Source organism: Coenobita brevimanus, chromosome 91 (assembly GCF_032717465.1).
Source record: "Coenobita brevimanus isolate Jiangsu-jjx chromosome 91, ASM3271746v2, whole genome shotgun sequence".
Classification (NCBI taxonomy): Eukaryota; Metazoa; Arthropoda; class Malacostraca; order Decapoda; family Coenobitidae; genus Coenobita; species Coenobita brevimanus.
Window position 1 is genome coordinate 2,303,896 of NC_137044.1, and position 22,896 is coordinate 2,326,791.

Here is a 22,896-nt window from a genome sequence, read left to right on the forward strand (position 1 = left end):
AAGTAATTTTCGTAGTGTTGGATTCGGAATACTCGATTGGAACCATGTGAATTGAATTTGCTGTGATCTGTGGAGAGTATTGGTGTTGAACTTGGCCTTGACTTGGGGTGGTGGCGGCGGTCTGTGTGCTGTTATAGGCCGAGTAGCTGTTTGACCGGTTTGAGGGTTGGGCCTCTACCGGAAATCCATTATTGTGGAGACGTTCACCCTGGCCTCTTCCCCCTCCCTCTTGGTCCTCATTGTCCTCACTGACTTTTCCCATTTCCCCTACACTCTCATCCTCACTCCTTACCCTCTCCCGCCACTCCCACCCTCATTACCTTCCCCCTCCATTCATTCCCACCCTCACTGCCTTCCCCCTCCCTACATTCCTACCCTTGCAACCTTTCCCTCCCCCCTTTTCGCCCAGCCTCACCACCTTCCCCTCCCTACACTTCCACCCTCAGTACGTGCAATCCCACCGTCAGTCTTCTCCCTCACCACTCTCACCCTTACTACACGCAGTTCCTCCTCACATTGACCACCCTCGCCCTCAACACCAAACATTTTTTCTTTTTTTTCCCTTAAGAGGTTGTCTGAGAATTCACACCCATCCTTACAGCAGTGTGACACGATTATTTGTTCCGTCTTTGTTTAACAGCTGGCTACTGTGTGTGTGTGTGTGTGTGTGTGTGTGTGTGTGTGTGTGTGTGTGTGTCTGGCAGCCTTCTCAATACTTTACATTAAGCTCCTGCATTACCCTTCTTCATGCTTTCTGCTTCTGCTTTTTGCAAGATTATTTTGAGCTAATTTTGTTAAATTGTTTTCACTGCTGTGCCATATGCCTTCGCCAGCACATCATGACCATTGTGGCCCTGCCCGTACATAAATGAGTTATCCTTATAATACCACAGTATAAGTAGAGATCCGTAAAGTAATGTGAGAAAATACTATATATGAAAAGCTATATTATGTGCATGGACTGCTGGCTCCCGAGAATGAGTGTTGTAGTCCAAATCGGCGTTGGCTGCTGTTGCTGCTGCCCCCCCCCCACACACACACACACAAACGTACATACACTCAGGTGTCCTAGGTGGCATAGGGACATTGTAGCATCTCTTCCTCACTATAGTTTATTCTGCACAATACACCATATCATTATGTACGATACTAATTGCTGAGGCTAACTACGTTTGTGCTAGATAGCCTATATAAGCTATGCATATGATAGAAGATCCCTGTAGGAGCCATAGAAAACAACTAGAAGCAATGCCACGAAACCTAGACTACCACCAAGAACCCCCCTACCGTGCGCACGCGCGTATGTCTGAGAGAGAGAGAGAGAGAGAGAGAGAGAGAGAGAAAAGTGAACTCCATACATATGTACAGTAGACTTTGGCTGTGAGCACTTGCAGTTTGAAATTCAGCACACGCTCGCGCGCGCGTTGCCGTTTACTCAGAGGCACATGCAGGTAAAGGATCCGTCAGTCAGTAGGGCGTCGGCAAAAGGTTCAGTCTCCGTCTTAATGTTGCTCCTGTCTGCCCTTATTGCCGTGAAAGTAATAGCGGCAGCTGTCTTGGCGAATTAGCTGAGAGAGAGAGAGAGAGAGAGGAAAGAAGACCATAATGTGACAGGATAATGGGTGAGTCAGGGAGGAAAATGCGAAAGTCAGGTGAATGAGAGAGAGAGAGAGGAGACAGACAGACAGACAGGTAGAGACTAAGATTAAGGAAAGAAAAGAAGACCAAAATACAGGCTTTGAAAAATTGAAAAGCCCATTTTTAAAAGCGATGACTCACTAGTGTGATAGCTGTATGCTCCTTTCGTCTCCTTTTAATGTTACAGGAGCGAAATTACCAGGGAACATATCACAATTCATCTGAAAAAAGTTTTTCAGGCCACAGCTATGGAATCATTTCACACCAACTTGCTGAGAAGCAATTCACGCCTACTTGCTAATTCGTGTAAATCCCTTAAATAAGATGCCCTAATGCTTATAATTGAGCACATCTGGCGTCCCGCGGAACGCGACCCTTTTGTCTAGTCCTCCCGTAAATGTCCAGGAGGTGAAGCCATATATAGCATTCTCTGTTCTCCCTCAGCCAGAGACAGACGTACTGTACAGTGTACACCACGGCTTCTCCGTCAGCTTCCCCTACGGGAGCTCTCTCACCACTTCGTTTTTTACCTACTGTGGTGAGCTATTCATAGCGGTTTTTCCTCTCTCTCTCGGGCTTTCGGGAGTCAGAGTCCTCTTCCCCCCACTTTCAGCAGCGGGGTCGAGCGGCGGTGCCGACGCACCTCTTCCCGCCGGCCCAGTTACGGCCCCCCCCCCTCCCCACCTCTCCCTGCTGGGGGGGCGGACCTGGGAACCTCTTTTGCCTTGATGGCGAGTCAGTCCTTGAAGCAGTTTGGATACCACGTCCCTCTCGAAGACGGAGGCGTAATGCTCCCCACTCGTCTTCGCCCTCTTCGGGCTGCCCTTCGCCTCCTCCCCGTAACCTTTCTTGTGGGCGCCTGCTGATCCGCTGATATAGTCGGCGTGACACAAAGCAGTAATGAGGCCGACCAGTCCTTTCTAAGCCGGATTAACTTTGGCTAACCGTCTAACAAGTGGGTTAAACTCCCACAGGTGGTTAAGTCCACCACCGGTTGTCAAGTGACTGCTAATTCCCAGAAGGGATTAGCCATACCAAGTCACAACATAAGAACATAAGAACATAAGAAGAGAGGATAACTGCAGTAGGCCGGTTGGCCCATGCTAGGCAGCTCCTAGAAGAGTAACTGAACTACTAGAATGAGATAAGGATAGCAAAGAAGAAGGCTCTCCCCCGCCCTCCAAACCCTCCAGCCGAAGCCGGCAGGAAAAAGTCAGAAAGAACACCACGCCGTATAGAAAAACTGGCGTGGACATTTTACAGGAAAGTGTGAAAGGAGAATAGAGACTATCATAGTATAACCTGAAAAGAAAATTTATTTTTTAATTAGTATTGGTTATAATATTTTCTTTATTCTATATCCACCCCTTATTTGTCATATGCTTATCTAGCCTATGCTTGAAACTCTCAATGGAAGAGGCAGCAACTACTTTACTAGGTAGCTTATTCCATTCGTCTACTACTCTATTACCAAACCAATTTCTACCGATTTCCTTACTGAAACGGAATTTTCTAGTTTGAAACCATTATTTCTAGTTCTATCCTGTATGCTCACTTTAAGTACCTTGCTAATATCTCCCTTATTTATACCATTCATCCACTTAAAAACCTCAATTAAGTCTCCCCTTACTCTACGCCTCTCTAGCGAATGCAGACTTAGTCTTTTCAGTCTGTCTTCATATGACAGGTTCCGGACGTCATGTATCATTTTAGTCATTCTTCTCTGTACATTTTCTAACGAATTAATATCCATTCTATAGTAAGGACACCAAAATTTTACTGCGTAGTCTAAATGTGGCCTTACTAATGCTAGATAAAGTTTCAGTATTACTTTAGATGATCTATTGCTCACGCTTCTCCGAAATAAATCCTAGGACCCTATTTGCTTTATTTCTCGCATTAATGCACTGTTGCCTAGGTTTAAGGTCGTTACTAATCATAACTCCTAGATCTCTCTCGCATTCCGATTTGCTAATTTCTTTGTTATCTAAGCTGTATTTAGTATCTCCAATGGTCTTGCCTACGTTAAGTACTTTACATTTTTCAACGTTAAATTCCATTTGCCAAGTTTTAGACCATTTGGACAATGTATCGAGGTCTTTTTTGTAAGTAATGGCAATCGTCAGTCGAGTTAATGATACGCCCTATTTTTGTATCGTCGGCAAATTTGCTGATTCTGCTATTGACTCTAAGTCTAGATCATTTATATATATGATAAATAATAAGGGACCGAGTACTGAACCCTGTGGTACACCGCTAGTTACTAATCCCCAGTTCGACTTAGTTCCATTTATTAATACTCTCTGCTTTCGTCCTTTCAGCCAGGATTCTATCCATTTTAAGATATCGCCGTCTATACCGTGTGCTCGAACCTTTCTAACTAACCTTTCGTGTGGGACTCTATCAAAAGCTTTACTAAAGTCCAGATAAATAACATCGTAAGCTTTATCGCTATCTACTGCCTCATAGACCTCCGAGTAGAATGACAACAAATTTGTGAGGCAGGATCGTCCTTGCCTGAATCCGTGCTGACTTTCGTTTATAAGATCAAATCTTTCTAAGTGTTCTCTAATCTTATTTGCCAAAATTGACTCTAACATTTTTCCTACTATTGACGTTAGACTTATCGGACGATAATTCGACGCAGCTGATTTATCACCCTTTTTAAAGATGGGCACTACGTTTGCGGTTTTCCACGCCTCTGGAACTTCTCCTGAACTTAAAGAGTCATTAAATAACGTTAAAAGTGGCTGACATAATTCTTCTTTGGTTTCTTTTATAATTTTTGCATATATATCGTCCGGACCTGGCGATTTTTGAGGTTTTAACTTGTTAATTTCTTTCAATACGTCCTCCTTACTAATGGTTATTTTACTAAGAATATTTTCCGTATTCTCATGGTAAATATTTGCTGCTTGAGGGACCAGGCTTAGATTTTCCTTGGTGAATACTGATATGAAATAATTATTTAGGATGAAGCACATTTCTTTATCTTCACTGGTAATGTCACCTGATTCTGTTCTGAGTGGTCCTATCCTATCTTTATTTTTCGTTCGGTACATTTGATAAAAACCCTTGGGGTTTACTTTTGATTCATTTGCAACCTTAATTTCATAACTTCTCTTTGCTTTTCTTATCTCCCTCTTTACTTCTCTATTTAAAATTGTGTACCGGTTACGTAAGTGTTCCTCTCCACGTTTTATTTTTCTATATATTCCTTTCCTTTGGCCTATGAGAGATTTTAATCTGTTGTTTAACCATCTTGGTTCTGAATTGTTAGTTCTAAACGGTTTTGAAGGAATATATCTATCTTGGCCTCCGTATATTATATTTATTAACTCGTTATACTTCTCACTGGTCGAACGTCTGTTTGGTACTGGAGCTGAGTTAATTTCCGTCACCTGGACTACATTCCTATCTACCACCTCCCCCCTCACAGACACCTGACGGACGTCCCCACGTGCTTCCTGCGCCTGACCTATGACCTGGGGATCCCCACTAACCTGACATTCCCTCAAATAGCTAATCTCCCTGTGGAATACCGTTCGAAAATAAGCTCTTAAGCCATCGAAATCTCCTAGTACAACGTTGTACTCCCCTCTCTCACAACATACCCATGTAACGTACGGTATGTTGTAGCGCATCAATAATATACAACCTGGACCTTACGACAGTGTTTGATATTGTCCTGTGTGGAAGTATGAAACTCGATCTGCTACAGGGGTAATTGCAAGAGTACAGGTTAGAGGTAGTGTAAGTAAATTTTAAAAGTAATAGGTTAGAGGTAGTGAATGGATAAATTATGAGAGTAGAGGTAGTGAGTTGATTAATTATAGGTTAAAGGTAGTGTGGGGATTAGTTATAGATTAGAGATGGTGAAGGAAAATAAGGAAGAATAAGGGCTGGGAGAGGGTGAAGTATATATAGGAATGAGTTGAGAGTGGGGGGCCGGAGGGGGGGCTGGGGTTGTGTATAAGTTGTTGTGGAAGAGTGAAGTGTGGTGAAGAGCTTGTGTGGTGAGGGAAGGATGGTAAGGGATAGTCAGGAAAGAAGAGAGAGGTTATGAGAGCGTGAAGGGAGGGCGAGTGTATTCAGGTGAAAGAATGGTACAGGAAAAGGACGTGACGGAAATAATTGAAGATAAGTACTTTGAGGCAGAGGCAGAGAGAGTGTGGTGAGGTGGAGGGTGAGTGTGGTGAGGTGAGGTGGGGAGCAAGTATGATGAGGTGGGGAGCGTGGTGAGGTGGGGAGCGAGCGTGGTGAGGTGGGGGGTGAGTGTGGTGAGGTGGGGGGTGAGTGTGGTGTGGTGGGGGGTGGGTGAGGTGAGGGATGTGTGTTTGTGTGTATGTGAGGTGAGGTGAGGGGAGGGGAGGGGAGGGGAGGGGTGTATGTGGTGAAGTGAGGACGCGTGTGTGATGAGAGGGGTGCGTGTGGTGAGATGAGGAGTGCGTATAGTAAAATGAGGAGCGAGTGTTGTAAGATGAGGGGTAAGTGTGGTGTTGTGAGAGCGAGTGTGTTGTGAGGTGAGGGGAGCGACCACCTGTTACCTGTGAACCGGTGTGCTGGTGCTAATGAGACCTGTTGCTGCCGTCCACCTGCCCTCCATACCCCTTCCTCCCTTCCTCCCTCTAGACATTCCCTCCTCTCATTCCTTCCACCGTCTTATCTTCATTTTCCCCTACTCCCCTCCCCTCACTCACTCCCTCTGTCTAAACATTCTCCCTCAGTACCTCCTTTCCTTCTCTCTTCCTCTCTGCATTTCTTCTCATATCTCCTCCCTCCCTCCCCGTCCCCTGTATGTATTCTCCTTCAGTTCCTCTCCTCTCTCCTTTCTTCGTTCTCCCCTCCGTCCCTCCCTCCCTTCTATCTCCTGTTGCCAGTTACATCCCCCCTTCCTTCCTCTTCTTTCTTCCTTTCTATGTTCTCCTCTTCATTATTCGTCGTAGGTTTCACCCCAGTCTTTTTCGTCTTTACACATTTTTACTCTCATCATCGTTAAATTCTTCCCACCACATTCGACGTTTTTATTTAGTTTTCCTTTTCTTTCTCTCTCTCTCTTTCTTACTCCTGTGTCGTGTGTGTGTGTGTGTGTGTGTGTGTGTGTGTGTGTGTGTGTGTGTGTGTGTGTGTGTGTGTGTTTCACTGAGTTACAGTATAAAGGATTTGAGTCGAACCCACGTCGTCTCTGTCTCCATATCAGTTTTTATCCAATCTGTTTTACGTCTCGTCAATGTGTGTGTCTGTGTGTGCATGCCGAGATGATTAGGTGGGTGACAGTCTCTGGGAGCAAGAACAAGGGATGGGGGGGTTCGAAGCGACGAGGAAAGTGGAGTGGTATGGATCCGTGGACTGGCAGACGAAAGTACCATCGAAATGACAGCATGAACGCGAGGGTGGTTAAGAGTCAGCGAGCTACTGTAGAGACGGGGATGATGGACAGCAAGGGGGAAGAGAAGGAGGGGAACGGGAGAGAGGGGGGCTTGCAAATTGGAGGTGCAGATGGGAATAGGTGAGCGTGGAGACTAAACTGGATTGATAAATGGATCGTTAGGCTGTGTGTGCGTGTGTGTGTGTGTTTGTTTTAGTCAGAGAGAGAGAGAGAGAGAAATAGCGTTTTATCTGCCATAGTCAGTTAGAACTGGGGATAGGAATATGTGAGCGTAGACTAACAGATGGAACGATAATTATAAATAGAAGGGTTATACTGACGAGATTAATTGATCAGCGAGGATGGGAGGAAATTATGATGGTATGCGGAGATAGGGCAGAATTGATGGAATATCTTGGAGAGTTTGGGGAGAGGGGAGTGTAGAATTGATGGAATATATTGGTGGGTTATGGGGAGAGAGGAGTGAGGGCGACTTGAGGCGAGAGAAGTTTGTGGCTGAATGTAGAGAAGCTTGTGTGTAAGGAGGAACTGAAAGTGTTACGGATGTGCTAAACTGAGATGCTGAAGAAGCAGACTGTGCTAGAGTGTTTTGGTGGTATCTTAATCTTTTACCTGCGTTGAGCATCTCTTTGCTCAATAAGATCGTCAGGAGTTAACCAAATAAAACATCTAATGTAAAACTCAATGAATTATTTTTTTTTTCCCATGCGCAGAGTTTTTATTTGCCAGGTATGCTCATGGGAAGGTACAAAGAACAGAATCTTTAGGTTGATCTTTGCAGTGAAATAGTTAAAGAAAGAGAGGGTTTATGATGGGATGTGCTGAAGATTGCTTCAGGTCACGTCCACACGTGTACATAAGAACTTAAGAAGAGAGGATAACTGCAGTAGGCCGGTTGGCCCATGCTAGGCAGCTCCTAGAAGAGTAACTGAACTACTAGAATGAGATAAGGACAGCAAAGAAGAAGGCTCTCCCCCGCCCTCCAAACCCTCCAGCCGAAGCCGGCAGGAAAAAGTCAGAAAGAACACCACGCCGTATAGAAAAACTGGCGTGGACATTTTACAGGAAAGTGTGAAAGGAGAATAGAGACTATCATAGTGTAACCTGAAAAGAAAATTTTTTTGAATTAGTATTGGTTATAAGATTTTCTTTATTCTATATCCACCCCTTATTTGTCATATGCTTATCTAGCCTATGCTTGAAACTCTCAATGGAAGAGGCAGCAACTACTTTACTAGGTAGCTTATTCCATTCGTCTACTACTCTATTACCAAACCAATTTCTACCGATTTCCTTACTGAAACGGAATTTTTCTAGTTTGAAACCATTATTTCTAGTTCTATCCTGTATGCTCACTTTAAGTACCTTGCTAATATCTCCCTTATTTATACCATTCATCCACTTAAACACCTCAATTAAGTCTCCCCTTACTCTACGCCTCTCTAGCGAATGCAGACTTAGTCTTTTTAGTCTGTCTTCATATGACAGGTTCCGGACGTCATGTATCATTTTAGTCATTCTTCTCTGTACATTTTCTAACGAATTAATATCCATTCTATAGTAAGGACACCAGAATTGTACTGCGTAGTCTAAATGTGGCCTTACTAATGCTAGATAAAGTTTTAGTATTACTTTAGATGATCTATTGCTCACGCTTCTCGAAATAAATCCTAGGACCCTATTTGCTTTATTTCTCGCATTAATACACTGTTGCCTAGGTTTAAGGTCGTTACTAATCATAACTCCTAGATCTCTCTCGCATTCCGATTTGCTAATTTCTTTGTTATCTAAGCTGTATTTAGTATCTCCAATGGTCTTGCCTACGTTAAGTACTTTACATTTTTCAACGTTAAATTCCATTTGCCAAGTTTTAGACCATTTGGACAATATATCGAGGTCTTTTTGTAAGTAATGGCAATCGTCAGTCGAGTTAATGATACGCCCTATTTTTGTATCGTCGGCAAATTTGCTGATGCTGCTATTGACTCCTAAGTCTAGATCATTTATATATATGATAAATAATAAGGGACCGAGTACTGAACCCTGTGGTACACCGCTAGTTACTAATCCCCAGTCCGACTTAGTTCCATTTATTAATACTCTCTGCTTTCGTCCTTTCAGCCAGGATTCTATCCATTTTAAGATATCGCCGTCTATACCGTGTGCTCGAACCTTTCTAACTAACCTTTCGTGTGGGACCCTATCAAAAGCTTTACTAAAGTCCAGATAAATAACATCATAAGCTTTATTGCTATCTACTGCTTCATAGATCTCCGAGTAGAATGACAACAAGTTTGTGAGGCAGGATCGTCCTTGCCTGAATCCGTGCTGACTTTCGTTTATAAGATTAAATTTTTCTAAGTGTTCTCTAATCTTATTTGCCAAAATTGACTCTAACATTTTTCCTACTATTGACGTTAGACTTATCGGACGATAATTCGACGCAGCTGATTTATCACCCTTTTTAAAGATGGGCACTACGTTTGCGGTTTTCCACGCCTCTGGAACTTCTCCTGAACTTAAAGAGTCATTAAATAACGTTAAAAGTGGGTGACATAATTCTTCTTTGGTTTCTTTTATAATTTTTGCATATATATCGTCCGGACCTGGCGATTTTTGAGGTTTTAACTTATTAATTTCTTTCAATACGTCCTCCTTACTAATGGTTATTTTACTAAGAATATTTTCCGTATTCTCATGGTAAATATTTGCTGCTTGAGGGACCAGGCTTAGATTTTCCTTGGTGAATACTGATATGAAATAATTATTTAGGATGGAGCACATTTCTTTATCTTCACTGGTAATGTCACCTGATTCTGTTCTGAGTGGTCCTATTCTGTCTTTATTTTTCGTTCGGTACATTTGATAAAAACCCTTGGGGTTTTCTTTTGATTCACTGGCAACCTTAATTTCATAACTTCTCTTTGCTTTTCTTATCTCCCTCTTTACTTCTCTATTTAAAATTGTGTACCGGTTACGTAAGTGTTCCTCTCCACGTTTTATTTTTCTATATATTCCTTTCCTTTGGCCTATGAGAGATTTTAATCTGTTGTTTAACCATCTAGGTTCCGAATTATTAGTTCTAAACGGCTTTGAAGGAATATATCTATCTTGGCCTCCGTGTATTATATTTACTCGAACATGTGTTGACAACACAGCTGGCAACATGTTTGGATACATGAATGCAGCAGTATTTGGACAGATGTATGCAAATAAGTTACAGTGCAGCTTCAAACCTGCTGGCAGCAGAGGCGATGGGATAAGTGTGTCCATACCAGGCAGCTGGGACTTCATCATGATGTTGCCAACATGATCAGGAGGCTGCTGTTTCCACAATGTTTACGTCTTGTTCGTTATTGTGTTATTTACATGTTGCCAGCACTTGTTCCAGCACACGTGTGGACGTGCCCTAAGAGAACGGAGAGTTTACAAAGTGTAAACGTATTGATGGCCAAAAGTGCATTACGTAGACTGGAATTTTTAACACCCTTCAAAACTGTGACGCCCTCCTAATTTACTCACGCTGCTGGCAGAGGATTTTATTCAGCTGAAGTGATACATCCCATCCCCCTCCATTATGAAGGGATTAAAACAAAAAATTAAAACTAAGAGGATATGTTGGAAAGATTAGGGGTGTGTAAACGATGATGGTGGAGTGTGTGGGAAGGCAGGAATGGATGAGTTGATAGTTTTGCAAGGTTTATGTTTTCCTTTTTCTATGTCTGGGTCGTGATGTAGGTGGCGTGGGAGGCTTCGTAGCACCTGTTCCGTAGCGATTTTTTTTTCGCGTTGACATTCTCCTGGACGTTGTTTATGTAGCTTTCGGTATGATTTTCTCGAGTTACATACAAGAGAATATCGTGATGTAATGTGCTGAATAAATCAGTAAGGAAGAGGTGTTGCGAAATATCTGAAGCCACTTTGAATACGACCGTCTGGATCCTCCCACCCAGCCTTGTTATAATGTACAGTCGGCATCATAAGTGTGTGTGTGTGTGTGTGTGTGTGTGTGTGTGTGTGTGTGTGTGTGTGTGTGTGTGTGTGTGTGAAGAGAGAGAAAACACAGAGGCGACAGGACTTTTGATGCTGATTCTACCCTGTTACGATCATCTTCCTCCTCCATTCTGCACCGTACACACCGCCGCTCCTGCTTTAGTTTTCATCCCCAGTCTTCCTTCTGCAGCGCACACACCACCACACATCTATTGGTAAGAGGATAACGATGATGTGTGTGAAGGAACGCGGAATAGAGAGAGGGGCACACAAGGAGCAGACTCAGAGGAGCGTGTGGGATCGCATCAAAAGTGAAGTGGTGAGAATGAGGGTGTGAATCAAGCATTGTTCATGTCTTGATGTTTGAGATGAAGTAAAATGATCATTGAAGAGTAAAAATGAGAGGCTGTGACGGTGTGAGAAGACCATTCACTGGAAACATGAGTGAAGTGAGTGTTGTAATGAGTCATATTTAGAGTATGATAATTTAGAGTAATGTTATTGATGTGGTGAGGGGTTGATTGATGTAATAAGTGTATGTGAGATCTAGAGTTTCATATCTTAAAGTAAGGTGAGTGTTGTGTGAGGGAAGGTGAGATGATGTCAGGTGATTTTAGGTAAAGCGAATGTGTTAGTGAGTTGAGTATGATAGTTTGAAGCAAGGTTTGTGTTGTACTAAATGAATACAAGAGGTAGAGCCTAATAGTATGAACTGAATAGTTTTGTGCTAAATGAATGTGAGAAATAGTGTAGTTTGAAGTGAGTAATTGCAGCAGAAGGGATAAGAATAGTACGGTGATAAATGTCCTAATGTCTGTTATTAAGTATGTAGGTGAGTTAATGGTGATAAATGTCCTAATGTCTCTTATTAAGTATGTAGGTGAGTTAATGGTGATAAATGTCCTAATGTCTCTTATTAAGTATGTAGGTGAGTTAATGGTGATAAATGTCCAAATGTCTCGTATTAAGTATGTAGGTGAGTTAATGGTGGTACAACAAAGTCACTGGCTGGGAAAATGAGTTTGGTAAGTGTTGGTAGGAGTGAATGTGAGGACTAGTGTGTGGCAGTTTGGAGTGAGGTAAATGTGAGGCAAGATGAGATGGTTTACTGAGTGAGGTGAAGGTGAGATAAAGTGAAGTAGTTTAGAGTAAGGTGAATGTGAAACGTAAAGTGAGATAAGTTAGAGTGAGTATGATTAATGTGAGATGTGAAGTGAGATGTTTTTGAATGAGTAAGGTGATTGTAAGACGTACAGTAAGGTAGTTTCAAGTAAGTGAGGTGAATGTGAGTTAAGAGTGAGTTAGACGAGATGAAAGGTGTGATGGTGAATAACAATGTGTGTAATGATGAGTGTTCAGATGAGTTTATAGAGTTTTCAAGGTCACTCACAGGGAACACGAGTCAGGGTGAGTGTTGCAAGGCGTTAGGGCTTTAGGATCGTACTCTTGTTGCGTAGCAAGACTCACCAGCCTGTCTTCATTTACGATTAACTTTTCGTCATTTGTAATTCTCCTATAGTTTTTTTTATCTTTATTGACACAGACACCGTTTTCCTGAAGTCACATGAGAGTATATTAACGTGCAAAATACGAGGATAAAGCAGTGAGAAAGCTGAACTGGGATCCTGAGTAAGTTACGAAAATAGGGCATCTCTAGTACAGGGTGATGGTGGTTGGTTTTGTGCGGAATATTGAATGTGGAGGTTAGGGTGATTGTGAGGATGTGGTGGCGCGATTGTGGCAGTGATGGCGAGCTTTTGGGACGGCGATGTTGAATAAGAAATAGGAATAGGGGTGGAGTGTGTAGTGAGAGGAGTTGAAAGAGGTCTGCAGTGGGGTGTCACAGTGAGAAGTAGCGAGTTAAATAGCCAAAATTGGAGAGAGAGAGAGAGAGAGAGAGAGAGTAGCAGTAAAGTTAGTAGAGTGAGGAATGTTAGAACGAGAGTGAGTTAGTGTAGAGTGAATGAGTGTGAGCGAGTGTGAGAGGTGGGTAAGAGTGGCACTTAAGCCCGGGCACACACTGGGTCCGGGTGCACATTAACACACACAGCGGGCACATTGTGTGGTAATGTGCAGGCCCCAACACCCTCTCCCTCACCCTCACCCTCCCTGCTACCATGTGCACTCTCACGTCCTCTAACCCCCCACCCCCTCCCCACCATGTCCAGTATCCCTGCCTCATCCTTCATAACTCTCTCTCTCTCTCTCTCTCTCTCTCTCTCTCTCTCTCTCTCTCTCTCATTATTCCTTACTCTCCTGTCCCGATTGCTTTGTTTTTCATCCCATCATCTCATCCTTATTACTCAGCAGTACTTCAGTCCATCTCTTTCCCCTTCTCTCTTTTTGCCCTTTTCTTATGCTCTCTCTTTTTATTATTCGTCACAACGCTGTCCTCTTTTATTTCTTTTTCTTCTTAGCTTCCCCCCATGTTCACTTCTTATTCCATTCCCTCTACCCCCTTACGTCTCTGTCCCTCTCTTTGCTCTGTCACTTCTCTGTCATGTTCAGTCTTCACCCAGTCACATTCTCCACACCGCTGCATCAGTCTTCTTTCTCCACCTCTCTCTTCCTTGTCTCCATACTTATGCTCTCTCTCTCTCTCTCTCTCTCTCTCTCTCCAATACTATTTTTTCACCATTTCTTGTCTTTGTCACTTTTTCACTACCGTTCTTCATGCCCTTCCCCTTGTACATAGCTTCCTCTTTCTCTTTCTTTCGCTCTTACTCTATTCTCAGCTCACACCCACCCCTCACAGCACTGCGTCACCTCTTTCTTCATCTTTGCTTCTTTGTCTCTACTTCGCCTCTTCCTCATTCCTCACATACGTTACCTCTCTCTCTCTCTCTCTCTCTCTCTCTCTCTCTCTCTCTCTCTCTCTCTCTCTCTCTCATCCATATCCCACTTCAGATGTCTTCTCGTTACCTCTTTTACATAATATATATACATACACACGGTATATAATATGCATCTGTTCCTCCCCGTCTCTCACTCATTCATTTCTCTCTTCCTTTGCCACTGCTGACTCTTATGCCTTCTGTGGTCCCTCTTATTTTTCTTCTTTCTCATTATGTTTCTCCATCTCATTATTTTTGTGCCATGGCCGTCATCCTTGTGTAATTATCATCTCGTTCCTCTTTGTAATTATCTCTTCAGGCTTGTCTCATTCTTCTATTTGTTTTGGTTTTTATCCATGTTATATATTTCTCCTCGTTTTTATGTGCATCAGATCTTCCCCATTATATTCTGTATTGCTTATTTTCTTTAGTGTAATGCATTCTTTTTGTTATTGGGGTCAGAGCGGGCCAACTGAAAAAAAATTCTGCTGCGTTGGCCATTTTATTCAACTTTTCGAACTGGACGGGTTGGATAACAGCTTTCATGACACCACCAGATGGCTCTCTTAAGCATAATAAACCCGTACACAAGCAATAAAATGAACAATAAAATACTGTGATCGAAATGAAGGGGTTTATCAATGTTTTTTTCCTCCATCTCTGTTTGCTGTACATCTGCCTCATGTTATTCCTTTCCCTGTTCCCACCATATTGTTTTTCACCTGCCTCGTTTCAGTCTGTCAGTCTGCTTCCTGTTCTCATGCGTTCGTTTTTGTTTATGTACCGAAAATTTCTACTTGTGGTTTTATCTCATATACCCACATCAGTCCGTATCTTCATATCTTCCTCTACACATTGCTTTGCTTTCATCACCCTGTTTTCTTTTGTTTTTCTTGTAATCCAGCCATTATTTCCCGTCTTCGTGTGCTTACGTTCTTCTTTCGTAATTACCTGTATCTCCGCCTTCCTTCCATCGAATTTTTTTCTTTGCAGCTTCCTCGTTTCCGTCAGTTTTTCTTACTTTTCTTACTTTCATGTCTTGATATGTCATTTATCCATTTATTTCTGAACTTCGCGTGTTCCTGTTCTTCCCCATGTTCATCTCTTCCTTTCTTCCTCCACATTTTGTTTTCATATATTTCTTCCTTTCTTCCTCCGTATTTTGTTTCATCTTCATTCTTCTGCGTTTTGTTTTCCTATTTCTTCCTTTGTTCATCTGTGCCCTGTTTTCGTCATCTTCCTTCCTTCTGTCTTCCGCATTTTGTTTTCATCTTCCCGGTGGCTTGCCCTGTGACCACCCATACGTCTTATCGTTCATCGCTCTCCCCACTTCCCGCTCTTATCTCACACCTCGTCTCCCTCACCGCACCTCGCCTTCAGCACTCTCCTTACCTCGCCCTCAACATTCCCCTCACCTCCTTCACTCGCTTGACCCCTCACCTTGTCCTCTTCACTGTTTCCATTCTGCTCGTTTCTCTCTCTCTCTCCAGTTAGAGTAATATTTTCTCTCCCACTTCAGTACATTCTTCTCTCTCATGCCTCCATAAGTTGTTAGTGTGTGCATAGTTCTGTCACCCTACCCACTTATTTCATGTATACAGTTCTTTTTCTTCCATCCAGTTTTACTCCTGTTTCTTATTCTTTTACTCCCTTCCAACTTCTTTTACTAACGCATTCCCTCCTAACTCAATCATTTTTTCTGCTTTTATCAATTTCTATCATTTTCCAGCGTTTTGACCTGCTTTCACTCAATCCTTCCCTCCATGTGTTCCGTCCATGATTAAGCAGCATTAAGTCCTTCGCTCCTTAATTTCCTCCTCCCCCCTTCCCTCCATATTTACAACTTTCGCAGTATTTCTCTGCCTACGTTCCTTCATCTCTTCTTCCCCATTAAACCGCTTTCACTTCTTCCTTCCCTACCTGCCTACATCACTGAGTCCTTCTTTCCGTATTTAATGCCATACTGTCTGCCATTCCTTCCCAACATTCCTTCATCATTCCTCCCAACATTCCTTCATCATTCCTCCCAACATTCCTTCATCATTCCTCCCCATCGCCTGTCACTGATTTCACCGTGTTTCCCCATGTACCCCAATCTTTCCCTCTTCCCTCCACGTTTGACAGTTTTTACCTGTGTTTCTCTCCCCACGTACTCCCATCATTCCCTTCTTCATTCCATGTTTAATTACATTCTTTTAGTCCATCCCTTCCTAAATACGGTACTACTTCGCTCATTCCTCACCCAGCTCGTCACTCATGCTTCCCTTGTGTTGTTTTTCACGTACACCTCCTCCAGCTGTCTGTGTCGTCATTAACTTCTTCACCACATTAATCTACTTTTTCCTTCTCATTTCCATTCGGGTTAGGGTCACTGTCTTTACTGAAGGGGAAAAAACGTAAAGAGAGAGAGAGAGGAATAAAAGTTTGTGATCGAACAACAAGAGAGAATAAAGAGTGAGAGAGAGAGATGGAAGCTACTAGTATTAGAGTAAGGGAGAATGAGGAAAGAAATAAAGAAGAAAAAAATTGATTGATAGGCAAAAAAGTGGGTATATTGAAAGAAAACTGAAGTAGTAAAAGTCAATTATTTGTGAATAGGTGATGGAGAAAATGAGAGAAGGTGAAGCAGTGAAAATGGGAGGGAAGATAATGGATTTGTGGAAATAGGTAAGTGAAAATGGAAGGAAAAGAGTGAGATAAGAATAGGGGAATAGAGGAGAGATAAGAGAATGACAACGTGAGAGAGAGAGAGAGAGAGAGCGAGAGTAGTAATAGTAGTAGTGTTAGGGGATGATAAAAAGAAAAAAGATGGAAAGAAGTGGCGATAGAAAGGTAAGATAAAGAAAAGGAAAAGGACGAACGAGTAATGGAACAGAATGTGGGATGGAAATAAAGATGTGGAAGAAGATAAATTAGAGCGACAGAAGAGTTGGAATGAATAGAAAAAGGGGCTGGAATGGTGGAATGGGTAAAATAATAATAATAATAATAATAATAAAGCAAAAGAAGGGCGGTGGAATGTTGTCGGATCACCCAACCCGCTGCAGTTATGAAACGTTGTCAGGTGGTCACTCTCCACGTGCGTCTGAGTTTACGTTGTTGGTGTGTTGCTGTGCCTTATGTGCTTCTATATAGGCTGGTTTATGTTCGGATCATCAAATGTGTGTGTGTGTGTGTGTGTGTGTGTGTGTGTGTGTGTGTGTGTGTGTGTGTGTGTGTGTGTAAGAGTTTTCGTTCATTTGAGCAACATGTGTGGGGGTAAGGGGGAAGGCAGTTGGGGGTGAACGAGGAAATTGGGCAGTTAGATGAGTGAACGAAGGAGAATTCTGGTTGGGGTGGGGGGAGGGTGGTTGAGGAGGGGGTGGTGGGCGGCAAGGGGAGAATTGGAGGATTCTGAATGGTGGGAAGGGGGAGGGGGAGTGGCAGTCGGGAGGAGTGACAGAGTTGTGATAGCTAAAAGATGGATGAATCAGTAGGAGTAAAGAAGTACTAGAACAATAAAGTGTCAAGAGCGAATGAAAGAGTGGAATAGGAAGGAGGGAGGAAGTAGGAGGAAAAAGTAAGGGGAGGAGGGATGGAGCAAGAAGGAAGACGAGTGCGGTGGTTTGGGGGTAGGGAGAGAGGGCTGGAGGGAGGTGTGTGGGAGGGAGGGTAGACGGGAGGGAGGGAGAAGGGACGCTAGTGAGGCAGTGCGGGACATCCCAGGCAGCCACGTGGCCAGTCTCCACCACGTCCTCACGCCGCTAGCAGGACCAGACGGCGCTTGTGGTAGTTGTGGTAGTGGTGGTAGTTGTGGTAGTGGGGCGCGAGTGAAGTGTGGCAGCGTGGCATAGTGGTAGTGGTTGTGGCTGGGTGGGTTGTTATCACCTGTGGAAGTGGAGCCACCTGCTGATAGCGAGTGGGTGATGCGCCGCTGATACCACCCTCACTGCTAGCTAGTTGCCCCGCTGGTGTAGCCTGGTGCGGGAGTACTTAACCCAGGCTCCTCCTCCCACCAACAGTTTCCATCCATACTGCCTTCAGGACTTCACCAGGGATCAGGAGCTTCACAATCCTGCAATCTGACAGTGTAAGTGGCGCTCACGTGGCCCAGTTGACGTGCGTTGTGTGAGGGGTATTGTGCTGCTTCACGTGGTTGTTGTGTAATGCGGGACTAGACGTGTGATTTTGGGCGTTCAGCGTGGTGTAAGTGCAGTGTATTTTTAGGGATGACTGTCTTTTGAGGTATATACCAGGAAACGATAGGGTGGGTCTTGAGTTGTTTGGTGAAAGAGTGGGATGGTTTACATGTGATTGTGTGGTAGTTTGGCCTAGCAGGTGTGAGGTAGGTGATTTTATTGGTTGTGTGTGTGTGTGTGTTTAGTTTAACAGTTAGTTTGTATTTGTAATGATCATAATTTTTGGAGCATATTCTTACCGATATGCCAGTTTCTATGTATGTGTAAGGGAATAGTGAAAGCGATAGCATTGTGTGTGTGTGTGTGGGATTGTTAGTGGTTTATGTGTGTGGGAGTGGGAGTGGTGTTGGTACTGGTGGTTGTAGTGTCGAGCGGCAGCCAGCCAAACCACACACACACACACACACACACGTACACACATCGCGTCACCCCCCTCTCCCCCTTTTTGTGTCAGGCTTTGTTAACCAGTGTTCGTTTTTGTTGAGACGTCCCTAGCACGGAGCCAGTCGGGTGATGTATGTTATTTGTATGTACACTACCGGGTATGTATGTGCAATGAAATATGTATGTTGTGGAATACGTGTATCGTGGAATGTATGGTTTGTCAGTGGATGGAATGTGGGAGCTTTTTGTATGGATATCTGTATGTATTAGGGATTTGGAGCTGAAGCGGATGATGTAAGGAAGGAGGGGATTAATATTGTCCAAGTGATGGCGAGGGTGAGGTGGGGATCAGAAGGAAGAGTAGGAAAATTAGTGGAAGGGAGGGAGAGAGAATTACGGGAGGGGGGAAGGGGATTGGCAAAGAGCGTAGGAGTTAATGAGGGAAGGAGTATGAGGGTGGTGGTGGGGGGATGGCTGGCGAGCGTGGGTGATCTCATGATGATGCGGTAGGGGAATTGGCTTGTTGACATCATTACCACACTTAGCAGGGGTTGGAGGGTAGACGCAAGCGAGCATGAGGGCAGGGGAAAAAAAACGGCAGTCAACTTATTACCGTCGAGGGGGGAGGGGGAGCAGCTGTCTGGCTCTTAATTTTCCTGCATTTTTCTCTTGATAAGATGCATTTAAGATTTTAACTCAACCACCGACAAGGCCAATTGAGACGTAGAGGAATTATACCCCCCTTCCCCTCTCTTTCCCTAGCCACCAGTAGGCGTTTTAGTAGTTTGGACTGAATCCCAGTTGTCTAAGAATAAATGACCTTCATTTAAAACTTCACCAGGACTCGAACAGGGATCTTCATAAATAGAACAACGGCTTCAGTGTTGTCTCTTTACAACCATCCGGGTTCGACTTGTCATTTTGGCGCCCTGTAGTCGACATACTGTTGTTTGGCGGTATTACACAGTCCCGGTCAAAAATTTCCTATAAATATCTGGGACTCCGAACTCATGAAGCGAGGTACAACATGTTTTGTTATTGAGTAGAGTGAGAGAATAGTCAGTTTTTTACTTTTAAAGGAATTGTATCCCGGCATTGTACCTACATAATCATTATCATGTAAATTTTCTTTGTTTTATTATGGAAAGACGTACAGTAAGGGAAAGCAGTTGTGAGTGAATTCTGTTACGGAAAGATGCACAACGGTTTGTGGTGTGATTTATGATGTGTAGAGGACTAAGCCAGGAAGGGTGTTTAAGGTCGCCATTTTATCTTGAAAAACTGTAAATAAGTTCAGCACTGTGGTGTGGTATGTAGAGGACTGAGAGGCAGGGAGGGAGGAGGGGATGGTTGTTAAGTGTGGTGGGTTGGGTCGCGGGTCCCTGGGGCTCACAGCTGCTGCTGCTCCTCGCTTCCTTGTCTTTCATCCTCACTCAGGCTCAGGCCAAGTATTCATAAACGATCTTAACCAGTTTTTTACGATTAAAAAATATCCGTAGCAGCTGGTTCTTAGTATTTGGCGATACTTAAGACTACGGTACTCACTGTAGTGTGGTTTCTGGACTATAGGGCTGAGGCGTCATGTCACTCGTATCGAGGTTTGAGCAGCAGTGGTGATAGTTTCAGGATCTCGGTTCAGTAGTGTAATATCTGTTGGTGTAACCAAAGCTATTCTAAGCGGCGGTCATATTGTTTGACCAGAATGTTTAATTTGTGTTCTCTGGAGTTGAGAAATGCTTAGTAGTTGTACAAGTGAATATAAAAGCAGAAACAAGCATTTGATGCACAACTGAAACTCAAGAAATTTTCTGAATATGGTACCTGATCTGCATCATGCCATGCGGATGTAAAACTCTGTTGAGGAAAGGAACACAGCATCAGTGAGCAAGCTTTATTGTGTAAGTGGATGTTAAGATATCACGGCTTGTTTTGATAATACCTTGGCAACAGAATTAGTGTGCATGACTTACAAACAACAAAGATTCTTAACACGCGTGTTTACATTTGTCGGAATGAAAACAAAGCAAGTAATGACTGTGAGCTACATTAAACATTTTCAAGTAGCCAGAACTGGGGAGGCAACAGCTGAACTTTGTACAAGGATATGCTGACATTTCCTTGACCTCAGCACAAGCACAGGCAGTTCGTTAGTAGGTGCAGACAGGATATGAATGGCAGGGTGTTGGGAGGGGCAAGGTCAGGGATAGATGGGTGGATGTTGGAAGAGGCTAAGTCAGTGATAGGTGGACACTTTTAATGACAAGGGCTTCGTCTTACTTGACATCGGAATTGGAAAATTGTATCCTGATGCTGATTGTCCGATTGTATAGCGTGAGTCGGCCTAAATATTGAAGAAAACCTTACATTTAGATAATTTTTCTCACTCGCCAACATTGCCTTGCATTGACAAATTGTATCCAGAACAGGCCAGTTGAAATTAATCTTTTAACCTTTACCTTCATCTTCAGGGTAAGACAGTTTGCGTCAGAGTATGGCTGATTCCGACGTTGTGAAGAGGTCTTAAGAGGTGCTGATGCTGTATAGTAGGCATATTGTTTACCTTAATATTTTTATTTCGTCCTATAAAACAGTTGTACTTAAGATAAGGGATATGGTACCAATACTGAGAGAGTTGGAAAATCTGATTACCGTATGGTGAGAAAAGGATATACGGTACATTGTTACAGCAAGACATGTCCTCATGCTATCCTTATCTCATTCTAGTAGTTCAGTTACTCTTCTAGGAGCTGCCTAGCATGGGGCAACCGGCCTACTGCAGTTATCCTCTCCTCTTATGTTCTTGGTGTTATAGCCCAAGCATGTATACAGTAGGTTCATGTGATGTAGGGTAAATGGGGAAAGCAGATGCATATTAAAATAGATACTGCAGTACAAAGGTTGTTTGTATAAAGTTAGGGAAGATTTGAATAGCGACAAGTGAGTGAGGAAAGTAGATGGAAACTAGCGCGCCGATACTGTAATAGACTGTTTATATAGCAATCATGTTTACGAGAGTTTGTATACCGTAATGCATTAATACGAAAGTAGATGGGAACAAGACTTGAGGTGCTGCAATAGGGAGATCGTTTATATCCAGTTTGAGACTCCTCATGTTGTATGAGAACGCCAATTAATACTTCACCCCTTCACCCCCAGGACGCGTTTTTTTTTCTCTCTCTCCTGCCAGACGGTTTTGTTCAGCATGAGAAACTTTAACTGGAGGGATCAGGTACAGCCCTTATTAACCTCTTCATTATTATATATCCTTACCAAGTTGAATAAAATCATGTGGTCGCAGAAGGTGTAATGGGAAAATACAAGAGTGTTTATATCGTTTGCGGGAAATTTTATACAGTGTAGGACGAATTTATAATGGTGTAGGGTGAATGTAAAACGTTGACGAAACCATAAATTGATTGCAATAGAAAAATTAGTTACATCCAATTTAGGCCACATTTTATGGTGCATAATAAATTCGGAACACAGGAGAGAAACAAAGGCTGTGATACTTTATTAAGGAGAATACGGTGCAGGATGAAAGAGGAGGGCGGGAGAAAAGAATCAAGGGTTGTGATATTTTAGTAAGAATATAATACTGGATTTGTTGTTAGTAAGGCGAAAATCTTGTTTATATCAATGGTAATAAGGAAGACAGAAGAATACTTAAACAAGAGCTGAGATACTGGGCTAGGAAAAGTACAGCATATTGTGTGAGACATTGTATACGTTGCTGGATATATGAGGAAGGCAGAAAGAGAAGAAGAAAAGTGATATCGTACATGGAACAGCATATCATGTGTGCGACGGTGTGTTTGATGTTGGTTAAATGAGGAAGGCAGAAGAATGCCAACAAGGGCTGAGATATTGTAGTAGGAAGAGAATATTAAAATGTTTGAGAGGGTGTGTACGATGCAGGAAAAATGATGGAGACGGAGATGAAAACTGCATCATGAAGTGTCATCGTAGTTGGGTCATTCACAAACCTGTCAAGTAGGTTCATTGCGGAGGTGGAAGAACCGGGAATAAATGAGAGAGAGAGAGAGAGAGAGAGAGAGAGAGTGAGTGAGAGAACCCTTATGGTTTGGATGTGCCAAGTAAATCAGTCAGTATTGTCTAGAAAACTGCAACACAAAAACTAACTCAATTTAAGATTATTATTCTGGCAAACCAAACCAAACCTAAGCTGACTTAAAGGGGCAGTATTTTTCAGTATAATCTCGTGTTGACCGGGTGGATGAATTGTAAAATACCTCTAAAGTTTTACAATCTTCTTAGCTACGGATAGTTATGCTTAAGTTAAGTGGGATTGATCATTATGGCTAGGTTGTCAATTATGGTTATTTTTCCTTAAGTCTGTTTAGATTAGTTGTAGTATGTTTGGTGGGTTTCAGAGAAGAATCCTTGTCTGTAGGAACTTTAAAAAAATTGCTCGCCCTCAGAATATGAAACTAGGACTTAAGTGTGTGAAGGGGAGCCACTT

General features: G+C 43.0%; 1 protein-coding gene across 1 annotated transcript in view; it reads left to right on the plus strand.

The window, feature by feature from the left end:
- Positions 1-22,896, plus strand: part of HnRNP-K (Heterogeneous nuclear ribonucleoprotein K) — a 220,422-nt gene that overhangs the window by 33,776 nt on the left and 163,750 nt on the right. The window lies entirely within an intron of this gene.